The 5624-nt window shown below is 43.0% G+C and overlaps 1 pseudogene; it reads right to left on the bottom strand.

The window, feature by feature from the left end:
- Positions 1 to 2917: 2917 nt before the first annotated feature.
- On the bottom strand, positions 2918 to 5011 carry LOC123430029 (annotated as a pseudogene).
- Positions 5012 to 5624: the final 613 nt, after the last annotated feature.

Raw genomic sequence — 5624 nt, 5'->3', positions numbered from 1 at the left:
GATCACTGGGGCCGACGGGCTCGGGGCGGCGACGACCGACGGGCTCGGGGCGGCGACGTGCTCGGGGCGTCGACGGCAGCGAGGAGGATTGGATCGGGGGCGGCGGCGACGGTGATGTGCTTGGGGCGATGACGACGGGCTCGGGGACGGCGACGACAAGAGGAGGATTGGATCGGGGGCGGCGACGAAGAGGACTCGCTGGGGGGGGCAGCGGCGAGCAATGGGAGAGTTTTGGGGGAAATTTCAACAACTCCCGTTTATATGCAAAAACCTTCTGAGCCGGTTGGTGGCCCGAACCGGCACCAATACAACCCTTTCGTCCCGGTTGACTCAACAAACCGGGACTAAAGGTCAATTTTCAGCAACCCAAATGGCGGGGAAGAAGATACTTGTACTCCCGGTTTGCGGAACCAATCGGGAAGAAAGGGGGCCATTTCTCCCGGTTTGTGCGACCAACCGACACTAAAGTATGTCTCTGGTCCCGGTTTGTGCCACCAACCGACACGAAAGGCCTGCGCCTGGCAGAGCCGCGATGCGGCTAGACGTTTTGTCCCACCTCACTAGTCGAGGGAGGTGTGTAGTGGTTTATCAGCGCTTGTGCGCACACAGTCGCGAGCTCCTCTCATATGCATGCTTCCGAGCCTAAACTATCACTAGGTGTTGGGCCTTGTGCGGACCTGAATCCTGGCCCAACTATCTAGTTGGGTTTCCAGTCGTACTCAGGCCGTGGTGGCCCATTAGTTGACATTTCTTCTTAAAGAATATAGTTTTTTGTTCCTACTTACTTTTTTAATTGATTCTTTATATTTTTTTGGAATTATTTGAACACCAGACCTTTCGTGTGTTGAAAATGCACCATTCAAAGCCACATCATCTTTTTTCAACTATTTTGACTTCATTTGGTATTTTTCATGCATTTATTGATTTTTCGATCTAAATGACCCAAAAGTTGAAAAGCACTACAAATGAACTATGAATATGTTGAAAGTTGGCATGGTATCATCATTTCACCCACATAACATGTGCTAAAAAGTTGAGAGGGTTGCGGCAAAAACTGGACGCACTTCGTGTACAAATCGGACAATCTCTTTCGAAGTATCAGGGTTCCATAGGAAAACTCATTTGTTACAAAAGGGATTTCATTTTTTGGAATTATTTGAACTCCAGACCTTTTGTGTGTTCAAAATGCACCATTCAAAGCCACATCATCAATTTTCAACTATATCTGACTTCCTTTGGTATTTTTCTCGCATTTATTGATTTTTTGAACTAAATGACCCAGAAATTGAAAAGCACTACAAATGAACTCTGAATAGGTTGAATTTGGCATGGTATCATAATTTCACCCACATAGCATGTGCTAAAAAGTTGAGAGGGTTGCGGCAAAAACTGGACGCACTTCGCGTACAAATTGAACAATCTCTTTCGAAGTATGAGGGTTTCATATGAAAACTCATCTGTTACAAAAGGGATTTCCTTTTCTGGAAATATTTGAACTCCACAGATTTTGTGTATTCAAAATGAACCATTCAAAGCACATCATCAATTTTCAACTATTTCTGACTTCATTTGGTATTTTTCATGCATTTATTGATTTTTTGACCTAAATGACCAAGAAATTGAATAGCACTACAAATGAAACTTGAATAGGTTGAAAGTTGGCATGGTATCATCATTTCACCCACATAGCATGTGCTAAAAAGTTGAGAGGGTTGCGGAAAAAACTAGATGCACGTCGTGTACAAATCGAACAATCTCTTTCGAAATATCACTACTAGAAAAAAGTTATTAGTGGCGCACCTATTTTGGTTATTAATGGTGCACTATAGGTGCGCCACTATTATCACGCCACTACTAATAAATAGTAATGGCGCCCGCCTGGTGCGCCACTGTTAATCTACATAACAGTGGCGCGCCACTTGATGCGCCATTACTATCCCAAACACTAATGGCGCACCTAAAGTGCGCCACTCTTGTTACTCCAAGGGGCCATGTGTACCTTGTGCTCTAGGTTACTAATGGCGCACTTTTAGATAATGCGCCACTGGGTTGTTTATTTATGTGCGCCACTAAAGTGCAATATGGTGCGCCACTACTATGAATATTAGGAAATTTTTTTCTGCTTTTCTGATATTTGCACATGTTAAAAAATACATTAGAGGAGAGAATATAAACAGCACAACATATAAACAGCAGATTTATCGAATACAATAGAAGATTAGTCTCCGAATACAATTCATCATATTAGTCTCCGAATTCAAAATACCGAACAAAGTTAGAACATTACAAGTCTCGAGACCGCGAGTAGCGAGTTTGTCTTCACATTATAAGTCGATATGTAAACTACCATCACATAGAAGAGGGTTACAGTCACGATGAGCATCATCACGTTGAAACTGATCTTCATCTGGTTCCTCCTCCGCTCCCTCCTCTCTCCCGCTAGATAGCGCGCGTATCTAGCTTCCACCTCTGCCCTAATGGTGTATCCTTTGTAACTGTTACCGCTGAAATGGTGAACCTGTCTCCGACACTCCTCCCAGTCGTCGTAGACTACGGGAACCTCACCCTTGTACACAACATACGACGACATCTCTATGCACTAGACAAACAAAACATTAGTAGCAATTCACATATAATATATAAGAAATATATAAGTACGCAACAAAAGGACCGGAAGAGAAAAGCAACACATTAATAGGACGATTCATGGACCTTCTAATAAATAGCATTGATTCATATAAGTTGAACGACTGTCCAAAATAAATTGCATTGATTACATTATTCCGTTATTCACAGCCCTAGCGGCAATTTCCTTTTGAGATGCACACACACCAACATGGAAACATTTGAGGAGAATAAACCACACAATGCAATTTGACTACTCAATGGACAAAACCAAGAGCAACGACAATAGGTATAATATGATAGTCCGACAACTTCCTCAAAATCTTAGCATAAGATACTACAAAATGCCTCTTAACATACCAGGAGATGACGTAAATGGCAAAGTCTTTTCTAGTCATAATTAAGTACTCAACAACATTGCCCCAGGGATACCGTCCTAAACCAAGCAAAGGCTGATGGTGAATGGATGGAAGACAGAAATGTGCTTATTTCTTCTTGGCATCTCCGGCCTTGGTCAGCAAAACAACGCAGAGAAAATAGAATGAATCACACGATCAACAAACAGAGCATATTCAAGTGCAACTTGACATCAATGTGAAAATTGTTGTGTTAAAACTGACCTTCTTCACACCACGGATCTTCTTTGTTCTGTTCTTCCTTTCCTTGATCTGCTTGCGTGACCGTTCCTTGATCTACCTTGGTAGCAAGACCTTTCTGACAAGAATGTAAAGATATTAGCCACTCCGGAAACATAATAAGAGGACATGCAACCATAGAATTTGCATGAGAATAAACAATATCTTGAAATTGTAAATACGTCCATGTTGCACCTACTATGGAAATATGCACATTCACTGTCAAGCTTGGGTACTGAACATATCACAAAAGATGCATGAAAATAACCACTCTATCATGAAATTGTAAATATGGCAAGCTTGGGAACCACTATACAGTGGCAAGCAAAAATCTATTATGAAAGAAGTGGGTGAAGTAACAGAGTAAGCTGGATAACCAGCACAACAATATGATTGGGTTGCACAAAGTAAAAAGTGTACTGAAATTAGTTATACCATGTACATGTATTAACATAGGTTACTTGAACTATCTTTAACACAAGTGTTATGTATCAATACTTTTGGAGATGAACACTAATAATTTAGAAAAGACTAAATGCTAACAAGGCAATCAACTAACTTGTTCAGGCTCAGAGTAAGCTCATCTGCAACACCATCATGGTAACCACAAAGAGGAATGTCCAGAGAAAATCCTTTGGTTAAACAAGCCATGTATTGTCTCAGTTCATTTCCCAATTCACCAACATAACTGATAGGCATGTTAATGCATCTACCCTCTAAATCTTTTGGTTTAGAAACTGTCTACAAACAACTTTGCAACCGATGGTATTACATTCATAGTGGCATTCTAAACCAGTAGCCTATTTGATTCAAGGTATGAGGTGGGTTCGGGGCCTATGCCAAACACTTTTTTTGAAGGAGAGGCGGCGTAAACTAAACTTGACTAAAGCATTATTCCTGCAAACGAGGATTGAAACAACCAACCAAAAGAGGTTGAATAAGCATTCCCACAAGAATTAGTTGTTCCAAAATCCAATTTTCTACTGCTGACCGACTTAACCTAGCAAACAATTAACTTATGCAAATCATCTTACTTCCGAAACATAAAATGAGAGCAGACCTAGTTATCTAACTCAAATCAAACGCAACAGCCTAAGTGAGCAGCAAGAAAATTCACTTAGACTAAGAAGCCATGGTTAGATCAATACAAATTACTACATCTAGACTAAGAAGCCATGGTTAGATCAATACAAATTATGACATCTGGACTAAGAAACCATGGCTAGATCAATACAAATTACTGCATCTCAACCCATGGGTGAGCACAGCGGAACCAAATACTAGCGCACGTCTAGACGAGACAATGCAACGAAGCTCCATGTGAGGAAGAGACAAGGGCAAAAAGATCCATACCCTGATGAGGCGGTACTTGGGCTCGAACTTCTTGCCAGCTTTGAGGTTGTTGTAGATGAGACCGAATCCGGAGGACTTGCCGCCTCCGAAGTGGGTGCGGAACTTGAAGACGAAGATGCAGTTGGGGTCCTTGACCTCGTACACCTTGGACAACCTCTCCTTGAGCTCCGCGTGTGCACAAGCACACGAACGCTTCAGAATCACCGATGAAATGTAACCGAGCTAAGGAAAGAGGGGAAGGGGATGAGATCTCCGACCTTGGAGACGTTGGCGCGGCCAGGGTGGATGACCTCAAGCACAAACTGCTTGCGGGCGAGAAGGCGGTTGGTCATGAATATGCGGGTGCGGAGGGTCACCGCCGTCGTGGCCTTGGCGTCTGCCATGGCTGATTCGACCACGCTCCGCGGTGGGCTGCCTGCGCAGGAGGTGGCGGTGGCGGTGCGAGGGGGAGGAAAGCGGAGGTAGAAGAGAGGGGAGGGGTAGGCGCCCTAGCAGGAATATATCTTGTGAAACCCTAGGGAGTTTAATATCTAGCTACTCTTAGATTACCAATGGCGCAAATCCTAAGAATGCGCCATTGATAAGCAGGGTTACTAATGGCGCACCTGGTGTGTGGTGCGCCATTACTAGTTTTAAAAAAAAAATTGAAAAAAAATGTTAGTAGTGGTGCACCGTGTGTGTGGTGCACCATTACTAGTTAAAACTACTAAGGGCTCACTTTCCGCTGGTGCACCATTGCTAAGTCTGGGAAGGGTGTCGGGCCAGGACAAAACTAGTAATGGCGCACCATACACCAGGTGCGGCATTAGTAATATAGCCATTAATGGCGCACCTATATCTAGTGCGCCACTGCTATATAGAAGTGGCACAACACATACATGGGGCACTATTAATGACCATATTAGCTATAGCCGTTTTTCTAGTAGTGTATCAGGGTTTCATACGAAAACTCATTTGTTACAAAAGGAATTTTATTTTTTGGAATTACTTGAACTCCAGACCTTTTGTGTG

Source organism: Hordeum vulgare, chromosome 2H, assembly GCF_904849725.1.
Source record: "Hordeum vulgare subsp. vulgare chromosome 2H, MorexV3_pseudomolecules_assembly, whole genome shotgun sequence".
NCBI lineage: Eukaryota > Viridiplantae > Streptophyta > Magnoliopsida > Poales > Poaceae > Hordeum > Hordeum vulgare.
The sequence above is the reverse complement of the archived record's forward strand: the minus strand, read 5'-3'. Positions and strand labels throughout refer to the sequence as shown.